Source organism: Takifugu flavidus, chromosome 9 (assembly GCF_003711565.1).
Source record: "Takifugu flavidus isolate HTHZ2018 chromosome 9, ASM371156v2, whole genome shotgun sequence".
Taxonomy (NCBI): Eukaryota; Metazoa; Chordata; class Actinopteri; order Tetraodontiformes; family Tetraodontidae; genus Takifugu; species Takifugu flavidus.
Genome location: NC_079528.1, coordinates 11,434,910 through 11,451,392, shown reverse-complemented (window position 1 = coordinate 11,451,392; position 16,483 = coordinate 11,434,910). Strand labels below are relative to the sequence as shown.

At 50.7% G+C, this 16,483-nt stretch overlaps 1 protein-coding gene across 1 annotated transcript in view; it reads right to left on the bottom strand.

Moving 5' to 3' along the window:
- mid2 (midline 2) overlaps positions 1-14,801 on the bottom strand; it is a 78,235-nt gene extending 63,434 nt beyond the window's left edge. The window contains exon 1 of the mRNA XM_057042638.1: positions 14,551-14,801. The gene's annotated coding sequence lies outside the window, so the exon portion shown is untranslated. The remainder of the gene's footprint in view (positions 1-14,550) is intronic.
- Positions 14,802-16,483: the final 1,682 nt, after the last annotated feature.

Below are 16,483 nucleotides of genomic sequence, written 5' to 3'. Positions count from 1 at the left end.
TGCAGCGGTGAGAGAGAAGATACTTATGGTGCTGGATATGTGCTGGTCTGAGGTGGAATAAGGAATCATTGGTAGCGACAGGCAGATAGTGGGATGCCACCCTCGTTGCCATGGCATTGAGAAACTCCAACACCTTCATTAAAAGCGGCTGCCGTTACGGTGTTTGCTGCTGTCAGGGCCGTAGATTCTTGGGAATTAATTCCTGAACTAATAGTGACGCCCACTAACTGGTGCTCCACACAACATAGGAGGAGAAATTAAAACTACCGTGTCCGTTCAGAGTGATTTATATAAAAATTAAGAGGGGGGGAGGGGTAGAGTGTGAGGCTGCTGTTATAACTGGGGGGGGGGGCTCTGCCACCCCAGCAGTCAGAAATGTGTGGTACGAGTGTAACAATAGTGTTTTAATTAAAAAAAACTTTGCTCCAAGTGGAAAATTAGCTAACTATGAATAGACACAGGTGGGGCTCTGTTCTACCCACATTCAGGCATCAGAGAGCTGCCGATCAAAGGTTCCTGTTATGAAAATACTGGCTGGAAACAGATTTGTAATAAACCTGCCAAAAGAACATAATTGCTTCCTCCTCCTCCCCCCACAATGCCTTGTTTATCTTTTCGTCATCCCTTTTTGAAGCTGCTGCAAAAATTATGCTGTCAGTCTGTAGTTCCCTCCCCAGCGGAATCGGAGGGCACCAGAGAAACGTCTACAAGCTATGAATGTCAATAAGGCCATAAGAAAGACAGAGATGACCCCCGATCACCTCCGATTTCAATCCACGCATCCGGGCTGCCGTTTTTGTTGCCATTACTGATTTTTCCTGCTGAGAAAAGCAAAAAAAAAAAGATTGAGGTGCTTAAAAATGAACATGTAGCACAATACAGCACCAGAACTCGCCAGGATCTCGACTTCAAAAGGAGAATTTCAATCCCACACGTGTTTGAACAAAATATGTTAGACAGCTACAACCGCTTGACGCTGGTTTTAAAAGAGGGTTTTCTTGTAGTCCAGCTTGAAAATTGTGTAAGAATGAAGCCTCTCCAGGAGACAGTTCTGATGAAACCTCCCCGGATGCACCGAGCACCAGAACCGTCCCTCTGAGAACACCCTGAACTCTTCTGCTGATGGCTGCTTCCATGATGAGCGGAGCTGGGATCATTCACAGATGGCTCCTGAACATGACAGAGAGCTTGTTGCCCTCAGACACAGTCACCACGCATCAGTCTGAAAGAGCTTTGGGACGACCTGGACCCATCATCTGCCTCCCAGATGTGCCGTCAACAACTGTGACGCCGTCCTCTCATCATGGGAGGATGTTGCAGAGGAACCAGTAGGATACCTGATGACCACTTAATGCATTTTCAGCATTTTTCTTATCATAATTGGCCATAATTTCGATTTGTAAAGCCAATCAAACCCATCAGGACTTCCAGTTTGATGTTTCTCCCGAACCCAGAGCCATTCAGCCGTCTCTACAGCCTGTTTTTCTTTCTTTGTGTTAGCATGCTGATGTGCTTCCTGTCATGCCCCATCAGCAAACCCAACCACACGCATGACTGTCTCAACCAAGTAGATTCATTTTTCCAGCGCGCCAAACCACTGTTTCCTGCACGGGAACATTGGGATCCACCCAGTACAACCACAGCCCTCAACTGGTGGCTCCTCTGTGGTTGCACTTTGACATCGCTGTTAATGTGAATGGTCTTAAAAGGACCCCATGATTAATACCATCTACTTAAGCTACACTTTAAAGATTTATGGATCCGGTTTAAGGTAAGTGGGTTTTTGGGTGTTAGCGTGATGCTAATGAAAGAAGCAGCTAGCAGCAGCTTTGTTTTGGCTAACACAATGGAGTGAATCTAGAAATAGTTTTGGTGGGAACCTTTGGGGAAACTTTGGGAGTCTCGGGACAGCCTTTTTATGAGCGAGGGCGTTGGTCGCCTCGTCCCGATATAGCCCAACACACACACACACACACAACACACACACACACACACACACACACACACACCCAGAACTGCGCAATTATCAGCTATGCCCCAACACACAACAGTGACTTTGTACCTGCTGCCAGGGAAACACACATCCTGACCGCATTTCCTGCATGACCTCAATGGCAACAACACACAAACATTGTGCGTCAGCCATCAGCCCCCCCCCCCTCTTCCAACACCCCCACCCAAACACAGAGAAAGTGCTCAACAGGTCACTCACATGTGGAAAAAAACCACATGATTGATGAAAGCGATTCATTTATTGTTCACTTTGCTTCATTTTGTTCGACGTGTTTGTGGAATTTGGTAACTGAATTGTGACCAATTGGGAAAAGTGGGAACCCATAAATATCATCATCCTTGCAGGTGTTTTACTAAACCGGATTAAAAATAACCCCATATTAGCTGCTTTCGTTGTGCTGTGCTTAAATGGAGACGCTGTCCTGAACCGTCTATGTTATATGTCTGTATCACATTTCGCTCATTTTAATTTGGCTCGTTGAAGGGTCCTTTTTCTGAGAGGTTTTCTTTTTAAAGATTTCCAGAGCCTGCAGGACAGAGTGATCGGCTGGTTTTTGCATATAAATGTATAAATGCATGAGCTCACGCTGAATCCAGCCTGACATTTTAACTCAATTACGGTACTCCGCACATTGAGCATTGTCAGATTAATGAGGGGGAGTCGGGAGCTGAGGCGACTTGGACGGGGAGGTGCGCTTGTGGCTGCCATCCCAGCTCCTGTGTGTTTAGCTCTGGATGGACTCTTAGTCGCACCTTAATCCCTCGGCTTCTCCACCAGAGGATTGACTTTTAATTATCGGCACTATGTAGCAGCTCCACTCAGGAAGGCACGTTAGTCTTGCTGTCCCGCTGCAGCACGACCTTGAGGGTCACGCGGGGGCGCAGATGGGATGCAAACCTCTCCCACGCGCCGGGGAAGAGAGAGACACTGACAAGGCTGTGACAGCGGCGGGATCTGTGTGATGGATCCTAATCAGAAGGTGACGCGTCAGTCACGCGGAGGCCTCGAGACAGACGCAGCAGGTCTAATCAGAGCTGCTAAAGCGGCTGCAGACTCAAACGTGGCTGCTCTAAAACTGCCATAAAAGCTGCTTTCTGGTTCATTTACCTCGTGTGGCAGGTTCACAGACCTGGCGTCTGTGACCTGACCAGGCGTTCATGCTACCAGGGAGCAGGTGAAATCTGATGGGTTAACTGGGATCTAACGAGCTCATATCCTCAAACCTTACCACAGCATGTCGCGCAGCCTCGGGGAAGCAACCTAGCACAAAAAAGGGTTTATTTTATTGCTGTTAACAATCAATAAACATGTGCACGATGGCTTTGCTCTCTGGGAGGACCAACAAAGGATGTGTCAGCATCATGCGGAGCTGAAGTCTGTAGGCTGGGAGGAATTCCTGAGATAATAGGCTGTGTGTTTGATGTTGAGTAGACACAACACGGATTGATGGTATTCCTCTGTCATATTGCCATTATTGGCAACTGTTTTCTAAAAGCAGCGATGCAAATGTTGATGTCAGGTCTGTGCCATTACCAAGTTTGGTTCCAAGCCCAACGTGTTCACAGAAACCAGGTCGTCGATGTAAGCGGAGCCTCGGTGCAGCTTCATCACTGGCTCACGTCCGCATTAATAAGCATTTATTATTGTTAAAAGCACGATCGCTCTCCTTTCTGACGCAAAAGAGATTCATTAATTCTCTGGAAAACTCCAGCGCGAGCGTGCTGCTCTTTCCTGAGACGAGACCTAAATAAAGGCGGACAGAGAAATGACGTGGACGGGAGCCATCACTTTAAACGCCACAGTCATATTTGGGCCAAGATGACTTATGGAACAGACAGACGCCGGACATCAGTGAGGGAGACGAGGGGAGAGCGTCAGAGGATGAAAACACGTGCAAAACAGAGAGAAAAGGCGGGAAGAAAGTGGAACATCACAGAGAGCCAAATAAAGCCATTTAAAGGGCATATATTAACCCACGTGGAGCTGGAAGGCTGCTGAGTGGGAGTCATCACATTCCTCTGCCTTTATCTTCCTCTGTATCGCTTCCTGCAGTTCTGACTCCACTGTCTTCCTCTGCGTCTCCTCAATATTTCATATGTAGCCTGGTGTTGTGTTGGGGGGAAAGAGTGGCTGTCTTTGATCAGCGGGCTGCCATTGATTTGCTGCTGGTGCGCCGTACGGCATTGACTGCTTCATCACAGGGGAGGAGGAGGAGAGGAGGAGGAGGAGGAGGAGGAGGAGGAGGAGGAGGAGGAGGACGGCCATACGGAGCGCAGACAAACCCATTAATAATGCATCGTCAGCTTGTCTTTATCTGTTTTATCAGTCATTAAGGATGTGATACACTGTTACACACTCTCACCACCAGTAACTTAGCGCCCATGCTACTGTAACTGCTGCTCCCGCGCTATGCTAGCCTGACAAATGCCTTACGTGCGTATTGCATACGTGCATAATTGTTGCTTTGAGGGTGACGCTCCACCTCCCTGGGTGCCATTAAAGTACTCTTAAGGTGTATGACAACAGAAATCAGAGAAAAGTGCAGCAGACATGTCAGAAGGACAGATTTCTGAGGCAGGAAAGGATGAGCTCTGCGCTGCTAATCATATCAGCTCCCTCTGCTTCGCTAAGCCAAAAACTTGCTGCCGCTCCGGCTTTGATGTCTAAGCTTTGGTCTTCCTGTGTGGACCAAAGCGAGCGTTCTAAAAACAGGGGCCCAGAATCTGGGTGTTGCTGCCACAGTAATCCTGTGGGTAATCGTTTACATGTGATCGCCGCGCGTGAATACCAAAGCTGCTCTGCCTGTCCTTGAAAAATCCCCCCAATTTACAGCAGGCTCCCGCTCCGGCGGAGGGGCGGCGGCGAGCATTTTCCGCCCCTCTACTGAAACTACTCCGCTTATTCAAAAGGATGTCGATCCCTGGCAGAGGCGACCGGCGATGGTCGTGAAACAAGCGCGTGAGGGGAAGGATGAAAAGAAATGAAGGCGGGGGGGGGGGGCGATACCAAGTGGGAGATTACAAATGGTTGTCTTTTGTGTGAGGGTGCTGCAGCCTGATTTCAGGCTCATTTCACTGTAATTTGCCCCTTTTATCAATAGGCATGAAGCCTCGGTGAGGGTGTGTGTGTGTGTGTGTGTGTGTGTGTGTGTCTCTTCAACAATACAGCTGATAATGTTTTGAAAGTTGATGGGAATGTTGAAGAGAAGCTCGGCTCCTTCACCAGGGAGCACCTATTTAAGTGAGGGTGACACATATTAAAAGGATCCAAAGAGCGCTGCCGTTTTTATGAAGCCGTTTTAAGATCTGACAGAGGATTCGTGCAGCGTGCACAGGCGCACGTGCCCCCAGGACAGTAGGAACTGCTATCAGAATGGTATTTTGACAGGGTTTGCTCCCCCCCCCCGTTGTTTTTGATGAATGAGGCTCAAACCAAAGATCTGATTGTTGGAGCTACTAGCTAACGAGCTAAAGCATCCGTCACAAACACCCACCATGACTCACGACCCAAAAAACCTCCCTTTGGGACACTTTGCTGATGACTGACAGCGAAAGCACAGACAGTGACTGTTGATAAGGAGAGCCGATCGTGGACGTGGACCCTCGGTCCCATGAGTCAGAGCAAGGACACAAAGATTTCAGCAGATCCGTGGCCGCGCTGACCGTAAAGACGGAGTTTTGATGTTTCTAAAGAGACGGGCCCTTTGTGCGGAACAAAGTTTGACACAGAAGCGGGTTTTCCCCCCCTCGAGTCGTGCACGTGACTGCAGCTCAGTCTTGAAGTTGGGCGCTGCGACACTCGGCTCTGTGTGCTGCTGCGACAGAATGTCCCCTCTGTTCAGGGCCACACGAAGGAATGTTGGACATGAATAAATGGACTGTCCTTGGTGGATGCATGAGGAGAGCGTCCACGCACGAGCCCTTCCACCCTTCATCAAAAGGGCCTTTGAAGGCCTGCCACCATTACACCACCGCCGAGCGCCGTCCGTATGTTCCGACGGCTCGGCTGGTCTCTGGGAAACGAGAAGCTATTTAGGACGACTTTTATTCGAAGATAAATGTGGGACTGCGGAGCGACACCAGAACAGGTTCTAAACTAACAGCACAATACGGATTTTCAACCACAATCGCTGGAGTCGAAGTCGACAGATGTCACACACAACGACAGGAACGCTCAGAATAAGGGCTGCCATTGCCACGGCAACCGTTAGAACATGTGAAAGAGCAAAGACAGGAGGACGGCCTTGTTTCCTTGGATGGTGTCACTCCAGGCCAGAATGGGGGGGAGGGGGGGTAGCCCCTCTAATAGAGAGGTGAATATCAATCTCTGCCTCCTCACCAGCAACTGAAATCAAATAGTTAGAGATCTTTCTCCCTCCTGCGCAGCGGCCGTCCCTCTGAGGCTCTACGGCCTTGTTGTGGGTTTAGACGGAGCATCACAACACGGCCAGACAGCTCCCGCCACTACGCAGTGCTCTCATTGGCGGGGTGAACACTGGCGTGGTGCACAGGCTCCCTACGGATAGCTACAGCTGTGGCTGAGCGGCTAGCTTTGACCTCGAGCTACCAGCAGAACTCCAGGCAGAGATGGAACCCTAATGTGAAGACGTGACCTCCGCTGCTATGACTCCCTCAACGCTGACTCCTGATCTGCATCACATGCTTCGAAACGCCACCTGGACAGACAACAAGGTCCCCGTTTGCTGGATTCGTTGATTTGCTTTGCACATCTGCGTCGGACTCATCCGTATTTATGAGCATAACATATTTATTATGGAGGCTGACCTCACGCGCTTCAAGCGCTCCACTACCCACGGCTGCACCTTGTCAATGAAAACACACCCTACAGAAGGGTGAGAGGCAGGACTGCCGTCAACCACGAGCTGTGGAAGAGGCAGCTCATCACGCTGATGAGTGGCTTAAAATACTCTGCGTGAGTTTGATTATATACGCCCAGGAGCGCGCACGCAGTGGGTGTTCACGTCTTCAGGCAATCAAACTACAGTTCAAGTACTCTGAGCATGTTTTATACGTTCACTTCCCTCTTTTTTGCCATATTCCGTCGTGATTGTTTGGGATTTATCGTTTTCAGGGGCTTAAACGCAGCTCAGAATTCTTTTTGCTGCATCAGAGCTGCTTGGCTGTAACTGGGGAGACACCAGGATGGAGCCTGAGGAAGGAGAGGAAGGAGACGGGGAGAAAGAGGGAAGCGAACAAGAGGGCTAATCCCAAACACGGAGGGAAAATGACAATAACTGCATGTTTGTAAGGCAGAGAATGATGGCGCGCGCACACACACACACGCACACACACACACACACACACACACACACACACACACACACACACACACACACACACACACACACACACACAGCCTTCACTGTCCAAAGGCTTTAGAGTCGTGGGGCTGATTACGTATCTATACTGCCATCTAGTGTCTGACATTAGAAAACACAAGCTGACTTGCTGTCATTGCTGAGCTGAAACCTGACGTGTCTGTCAACGTCTTGTCTCTCTTTGATTTATTCTTCTTTATTATTTAATTAGATTTTTCTTTACATCTGAACCCATCTGGAGATTTCTGGCAGTGTGGGATTGATTCATGTAATAACGCTTAAAGATAAAACCACAGAGAACCGAACAGCGTTGATCGGATTTTTTTAAATTAAGGATGTTGAGTCATAAACGGATTGAGTGAAAAAAAAGACATAATGAAAACTGTGATGGTGCTGATTTGTGCAGTGAGCAGATTTACAGAAAACTACTGATTAGACTAAAGGGAGTAGTGATGGTCCTGTCTCCCTGCAGTAACTCTGCATTCATAATGAAAGTCTCTTCAAGGCCGGAGTTGTGTGTGTGTGTGTGTGCATGTGTGTGTGTGTGTGTGAGGCCACGGGGCGACTCCCTTCATCTTCCAATCATAGCCATTTGTTCTCCTCTGCTCCTTTTCTCTTCATCTTTTCCATCTGCGGGCCCCTCCAGGCTTCCATCCCTCCCCACGTCTGCTCCCTCCAGCTTTCCAGAACTTTGATGGCTGCCTGTTATCAGCTCAATTAAAGCAATCTTTGTTTCCCTCCACCTTCCTCCTTCTGTAGCCTACTGACCTCTCCCATTCCAGTAATCATGCGCATTAGCTTTATTTTAATTGATTGGTGTGAACTATAATTGTTGGACTGTTTGATGTAATTGAGGACTCGTCTTTCCTCGGATGTGTCTGAACCAAAATAGTCCACAGTGGAATAAAGACGTTGGCTTTTTCCAAGGCTTTTTTTTGGCCGATTGCAGTATTTTCCTCCAAGCTCTGGGTTGTTTTATTGTTTTTCTTTAAAAGCGTGTCATTAATTTTGAGCATCTTATTGGATATTTCATTAAACGCTAAATATGGAAAAAGCTGCAAACTTCAGAATGAAAGCAACGCAGCATCCCAGAGGACATTTGAGTTTGGCTTCACCGAGAGGCTGGAGCGGAAGCACGCTGGGAAACATGATGTAAATATTGCATGAATCACATGCTAATGAGAGCGTTGTGTCTTACAAACCCTCTGACAGAATAACGCGGATCGTGTCGGGATCTAACAGAACTTTGGCCTTCGCGCCGTTTGAGCCGAACCATCCAGGCCGACCACCCGTCACAGTGGACGACACGTGCACACGCGCGCACAGGCTCCCACAGAGCTGCCAGTGGAAGCGATGCAGCCCATCCAGACGCTGTAACGGACACAGGTAGAACCGCGTCCCCTCCTCTGAAGAGCTGCGACCCAAAATAACGCCACAAACACGCCTTGTTCCAGGGCTTTAGGGGCATTTAAAGGGGTGTTCTGCACCACTTGAAGGACTGGCACGTCTGAAGCAGGAAGGATCAAATTCCAAAGACTTGCAGCTGTCGGAAGAACACGGGATTGTTTCCTGGGTTACGATGGAACCTCACTGATCTCAAAGGTGTCGTTCGCCAGATGCAAGAGAATGACAGAAAACTGAAAAACACAATCGAAGCGAGCGTAAGTGGATTAAAATGCCGTTTTAGCGAGAATATGACAGCGACACACAGGCCGGACCTGAAACACTCGCTGAGCCGGTTGTGGGTATTTTGGGGGAATGTTGCGTCTCTCACTGGAAGGGCAGAGTCCCAGTGGAGCCACAGCTGCTCCCAGCTGTCCGGGTTACGAGCGGGGGCGTGGCCTTTCCCACACTCGCCCCGGGGCAGCTGACCAATGAAAGCGCAAAGTCAATCACGGGAACAACGGGGATGCTAAATTAGCGAAGCCGCGGTCGTCTAGTTAGCGGAAAGGAAAATCTGAAGAAGCTGAAGAAAACAACCAGCAGGGAAATACGAATTAACGGGAACAACGGGAAGGGGCGACATCCACATGAATATCAGAGAGCAGTCGTGACGCTCTGGGTCCCGGCTGAGATTAAACAGTCAGACTGGCGCTCTGATAAAGCTCCAACACAACGGCTCCACTTCATTATCTCAGCCCCTTTCAAACCAAATCAGCATCGCTATAGATTTGGATTTCAGCACATTGGACAGAAAAATCTGCCCACACCGACGCTGGCGCGCGGCGTTTCCCTGATAAGCCAACGCACAAAGACGCTCTGCAGCTCTTATCTGAGATCACATCCTACAACTGGAACCACAGAATGCCAGAGGTGACAATGAGGTCACTGGGCAAGACTTTTTTTTCCCATGATGCTCAGCCTGTTGCTGTAGCTGTGGGTTTGCCTGATGTGAAGCTAACTTGAGGTCCGGCATCAAACCGCAATCAAGCTTCAAAAGATTTTAAAAAAGAAGTTATATGCTGTAACAATTCATCATGCAGCCACAAAGCTCGGACCCACTGATCGGAAGCTCCAGGTGGGCGTGGTTAAGACGGGATGGATGATGTAGGGATGACCAGTCCAGTCCTGCGGAACCAGCGAGGGACTCCAGCAAAATGGTCTCTGCTTCAGTTCTGACATGTTTAGATCCCACCAGGAATCAACCGATAGCTTTGTTGACATGTTTGCAGGCTACAGACACAGGAAGGAGTCAAACGTTCCAAAAAGAACTGTTGTTGTTGTTGTTGTCCGCCGCAGGAAACCCAACAAACTGCTTCCTAACGCCAAGTCTGAGGCTGGTTCGGAGCGCGAACAGGTGAAAGCACCTGACTGGTGCCGTCTCCTCTCTGTGCCAGTGACTAATTAAGATTCTGATCAACATTACGCTTAGATAATCTGAGCGCCGCGCTGAGGATTTGCTGTTTATAAGCCGTTTATGGATGTTCGGGAGGCGAGGAGGAGAGATTTAGATCGCGCTTGCATCCGCATGTCAAATGAATGGGAGGAAGACAGAAAACAAGCAGCAAGGAGGGAGGGAGGAGGGAGGAGGGAGGAGGGAGGAGGGAGGAGGGAGGAGTGAGGAGGGAGGAGTGGATCAGGAGGGGGAATTGAACATGCTTATGCATGTAAGTGGAAAGCTTTACAGTGCGGTTTGGCAGCAGAGGTCACCCAGGCACTGAGAGGTGAGACGCAATTTATCACAGCGCATTAAGAAAAGCAGCCCCCCCCCCCCCTCCTTCCCTCCGGGAGCAAGCGGGGTTGACAGAGGACGCGAGGAGGTCGCAGACTTCGATTCAGCTCCGACTCCGGGGGGGAATCTCCAGGTGCTCATGAATCATTTCAAGACGAACTTGCAAATAAACGCCAGTGAACTTCACATTTGTGAGAGATTTCAGTGGTTTCACAGGCCGAACAGGTGAGAGCCAAGAGGCCCCCGGTAACGAGGACGCCGGTTTTTAATCACCAACCATCAACGCTGGGACAAAGGAACAGGCCACGGAGGTCAAAGGTTAAGCCAACACAGAGAAATCTGTTCAGAGACACAGAAAAATGGCTGGAAAGAGGCTCGGGAAGGAGACAAAGCAGCCTGTGAACGGGCTGAGCGGTCTTTTTGAAGTGAAACCCCTGAATGCTGAAGCATCGGTTCCACTTACGCTTCATCCTTTTCATCTTCTTTAGCGTGCGGATAAAGATCTCGCCGTGCTCATCGCCCCTCCGAGCCTTCAGCATCTCTCGGGTAAACACGATTCAGGTCGGTTCAGGAGCGATTTGAGCACGCCCGACTAAGCGCCAGTGAGCATCTCTCGCACGCCATCGCAGTGGCGCCATCTCCTCATTCTTAGTTTGAATACAGCCTTTCTGGTACCCTCGTAAAAAAAAAAAAAGCCCGTTTGAATCCCCTCGTTAATGTGATCGCTCGCTAATGATTCCTCAGATTCAATGACAGTAAAACTAAAACGGCGAGTTACCACCGTGACCGGACTTTTCTAACGGGCTAATTAGCAGATTGGCTGAATCGCCCAGGACTGCATTCGTTACGGTATCAATGGCCGATATCGGGGGCCAATTATGCCTTTGAATGATGGGATGGAGGTTAAAGCCTGAGATAAGGATGGACTACAAGCGCGCCTAACGTTGAGCTGTTAATGCCACGCAATCTCCAACCCACAAACGCTGACAGGCACCAATTTGTCCGTGTCTTTGCCTCCACAAAACAGCGGGGGATATCTGAGTACTCTGTGCGTGTGTGTGTGTTTGTGTGTGTGTGCATGTGTGTGGGTGGGTCCCAGGATAAATGCATGCACATGTGCATGAAGGGCACGGAGGAGGCAGCAGTTTCCCAAAGGAGGAATTTATTTGGAAAGAGCCTCCCATGACCCAGCCTGATCTCTCCTCTTCAGGCCTCCACAGGGGTTGTGTGTATGGGTGATCCCCCCCCCCACACACACACATATACACACACACACCCATCTTACCCGCACGCACATGCCTCAGAGCGCTGGTTTGACTGACAAAATGCGGCCCCGGCATTCAGCCGACAACCAGCCCCCCGGCAAGGTCCCGATACGTTCTGAGGAATCTTATCTGCTGAGAGAGGATGGGGGAGGGGCATCTCTCCCCACGCCGCTCGCCCCGAGCAAACTTTGAGCGCGCTGTCCCCCCCCCCAATCTGCTACAGTGTGCCAGTTTGCCAGCAGCTTCCGTGGCCTCAGCTGGACGTTGACAGTTTGACAGTTGTCGGGTCGTCACATGATGAGTCGAGCCTCATAATCGGAGGAAGCGGGCACCTTCATGTAGCGTTGTAAATCAGTTTTAGACATTTGACTGTAGCCACGGCATTACGTTGGACAAAACCACGTTGGACACAACCACGTTGGACACAACTACGTCGGACACAACCACGTTGGACACAACTACGTCAGACACAACCACGTTGGACACAACTACGTCGGACACAACCACGTTGGACACAACTACGTCGGACACAACTACGTCAGACACACCACGTTGGACACAACTACGTCGGACACAACCACGTTGGACACAACCACGTTGGACACAACTACGTTGGACACAACCACAGCGTGCAGAGGGACCTTAACGCTCGGGAGGAGGTTACCACTAAACGTGGAACAAGTCAGGGAGAGCCTGCAGGAGGAGCTCATGCGTGGATTCTGTCCGCTCACATTAAAAAAAAATCCCAGCAGGACAGATGCACATTGACCATCAAGTACTTCAAATCTTAATTAGGCAAAGAAGCAATCAGGAAGAGTAAAGTTCGAAATGTTCTAACTAAGGAACGACCCTTGTGAAGGACGTCAGTGTATCTGCTAGGATCCTTTCTTCGATAGCCAAAATAAGTGACGTGCCGGGAGCTCCTGGGCGGCCGCGGACCACCTGACTGGCTCCTCCTTCAAGGTCAAACTGTGAGCAGCTCGTTCAGACCCTCACACATCAGCTGAGGCTGTTCCACAAACCGCCCGGTTCTGCCCACGGAATTGGCTTCCGACCCCGGAATGCTGCCGCCTACCTGAGGTTTTCCTGCCACGCCGCCGCTCTTTCTGTCGATCCGCTGCGGATGCAGGCTGTGGTTTAACATACTTGGCATCGGAAAAACAAAGGTTCAACGCTCAGAGGACACGATCAGGCCAAAGATTGAGGAGCACGCGGCAAAAGAGGGAGAAAATGTGATCCAAGAGGACACGGTGTTCTTTCAGTAACTCTGCTCCACACTCAGGCGTGACCCAGGTTCAGAGACGGCTTTTGTGCAGCAAACACACTGGAATCTTTAAAAGATTAGAAAAACAGGCCCCAGAGATGCAACTGTGTCTTATTGATTTGCCACAGCCGACCGCCGGAGATCCAAATAGCCGCCAACAGAGCGCGTTTGTGCGATGCTGATCTAATGCCGAGCCGCTCGATGGTTGGGCTCTCCGGGTTTATCAAGGAGTTCCCTGTGATGCCGGGCAGCTGACTCCGAGAGGGAAGCCTCGCTCGGATGCCAAAATGGGAACCAGAACGAAGCCGTCCCGCTCATGGGCCTTCTGGAAGTGCCACGCAAACACCACCTCATCAGCTATTCTCGCTAATCCAAGTAGCTTCAGCAGAAACGCCGGGATGCCGAGCCCGGGTCACCAGTAACTCTCCCAGTATGTGGACTCTGACCCTGATGTGTCACCATTATCGTCCAAGGATGCAACTGGGGAGGGGTGATAAGGAGAGAGAGCGTGCGAGAGGCCGAGCCGCCCTGCGGGTCGATGATGGACGAGCCGAACCCCCAGACTGACACCGAGCAGGTCAGGTCCTGTCTCATTAACCGCAGCCATCATCATTAACCAGAGAGACCCCTGGAAGAGACTGGGGGCCGTACATCATCTCGCTCTGACGCCTGGAAGATCATCAAACAAGGTTTCAGGCCCCGATCGACGCGGACGGCGATGACACACGACAGCAATTATCAGTGATTCTGTGGCGCTGGCGTCACCACGGCCCAACTCTGAACTCTGCCTCCCCGCCCTCCGCTGTGTTGGCGAGGTGAATTATTGATGTGCGGCGACACATTGCACCCGGCGGCCCCAGTCACCTGCCGCTCGCTCTCCAGTTTCCCCGGGGGTCTCAGAATGATGTCACACCGCAGTGGCACCGGCCCAACACCTGTGTGGAGCACCAACATGGTTGGGAGCTTTGGCAACAGCACGGCAGCTGTTTAAGTGCCCCTATCCAAAACCACGCCGCCCTCCTGGCTGTCCTGCACTTGGGCCCCGGGCTTTGATCAGCTTTGATGCTAAACCATGAGGGAAGTTGGTGGTGTTTTCTTTTTTCTGCAACTATCAACAACACGAGGCTTCTGAACGATGTCTCCGCCACCAACCCGCTGCCTTCAGACCTGAGCGCAATTTCTGCTCTTCTTTCGGTTTGAAAAGGTCACATTATTACATAAATATGAAGTCCGTGACGCACCGCATGCCAGCTTTGACAGGGCGCATCTCCCCCTTCGCTTTTCGTAACCCCCCCCCCCCCCCCCCCCCCCCCCCCCCCCCCCCCATGACTCTTTGTTTTCATCTCCTGCGCAAGAAGATCACCTTCTGAACAGATGATCTGGCCATGTCTTGAAAACCCTCAAACCCAGCGCTTAAAAGCTGCTCGGCGCCAACGCGCGTCTGTTTGTCCCCCCCCACCCCAGCCCCCCCGGAGAAGCACAAAGAAGCGAGCCTACCTCAGTGCGCGCTGACAGCGCTCCGTGTCGACTCGCAGCCGGGCTGACAGCACCGTGACGCTCGCAGTCAAACAGAAGTTTGGACCGAAGTGATCACACACGCAGCGAGGGTGTTTGGTGGATCCCCGCGTCACGCGCCGTGTACATGGCAACGCCCGACAACAAAAACTGACGTCTGATCTCCCCCTCGCAGGATCGCGAAGGCGCGCTGAAGATGTGGCTCTCCGACTCGGCTGCGCGCACCACGGTGCGCTCTCTCTTTCTCCACCGACGCGGAGCCTAAACGGTCCCCGAGGACACGTGACCAGTGGAGGGGGGTTGGGGGGAGCACTGGAATAGCTCTCAGACTCCCAGCAGAAGGAGTAACAGCAGCAACTGGGATCAGTTACACCATCGCTCCCAGCTGTATTCCAATCTCAATAAACCGGAGCGGCGCGCACAAACTCCCCCCCTCAACCGAGTCGACCCCCGTGGCCTCGGGGGGGTCGCTGTCTGAGGTTATTAGCCCCAAATTAAAGTGTGGAACTCTGAAACGCCTTCACCAGCATTCTTTACCGAAGACGACTGGGTTCTACGGGAGTCATTTGATGGATTTTGACCATCATTCGTGGCTCATGTGAACACCGAGAACACCGAGCGTGAAAGAAAAAGAGAATTTGTTTCCACACATACGTAGCCTGACTAAATAACTCTGAGATAAGACATCACATGGAGAATCAGCTGGGGTGATAAAGAACACGATGCAACAGACGACGCATCGTTTTAATATTATCAAAAAATAAATGAGATCTGTCAAGATTTTGGTCAAAATGGCTCAAAATGGTAGAGTTCAATTTTGATGCATCAAACTGGAAGCAAAATGGAACTCTGGCCGTTATTTTGGAGGGATGAGGTCATTTTTAGCTCCTCTCTGCCCTCGGTAACCGGAGGAGGATCAGCTCATGGAGAAAAAAACACGCTGATGTTTTTCTGTGTGTGAGGCGTCAGTGGAACGAGTTTCAGCAGAACCTGAAACATCTTGGGCCGGACCGTACCCGGCAGCTGCCCGTGTTATCTACAGTCAGTCTGCGTGCACGGTCTCCGGCTCTATCTGATAATGGTGATGCGGTGGCAAGCGTGCAGAATTGTGAAGATAGTGTAGGAAGAGAAAAATGTGTGAACACCCCAGAGAGGAGATGAAGCGTTTCTCAGCCAGGACGGCACATTTCCAGAGCGGGAGGCAACTCTCTGTGGTCCTGCACATCAAACAAATGCAAGAACAAATACCAGCACAGCTGCATCCGCACAGCACAAAGATGCTCTTAATTCCTTCTTTTCCTCTGTCTCTGCGTGTCTCTTGAGTTTCTCCGGAGGTTGTTTGGACCACGTGACGTCCCAAATCTACGGTGGCCCACAGAGCTCCACAGAGTTGATGAAAGCTGGAGGCTGGACTTTATCTTCTAGACATGATGGAGAAATAAAGTCACACACTCGCCAAGTCTATCAGAGACGACGCAGATGAAGCCAAGTGTGCCGGAGCAGCACCTTAAATCTACTTATCACTAGAATTCATGGCGTCTGTGTGTAACAGAGGGAGCCAAGTTGTCCTGGAGATGAAGATCAATCTGGCCTCAGCTAACTTTGCTGAAGAAGGAGGATTTGCCCGCAGAACCGGCACCTTCAAGCTCTCAGATGCTAATGTGACAGATGCTAAACAGCAGCAAAGTGGTTCTGTTGTGCAACTTGTAGTCTTAATTAGCTCCTTGGAGGTGAGGATCTCGTTTAGCAGAGGAGCGCCTGGTGCCGGAGGAGGGACTGAGCCGTGGTCCTTGTGCTTTACTCCGTCTCTGTCTCCGTCTCTGTCCCACGTGTGTTGCCAGTCGCCATTTCTTCTTCTTCTCTGTGTTTGCCCACACACATCTTGCCAGTTAGAGGGTCGATAGCCACTGAAAAC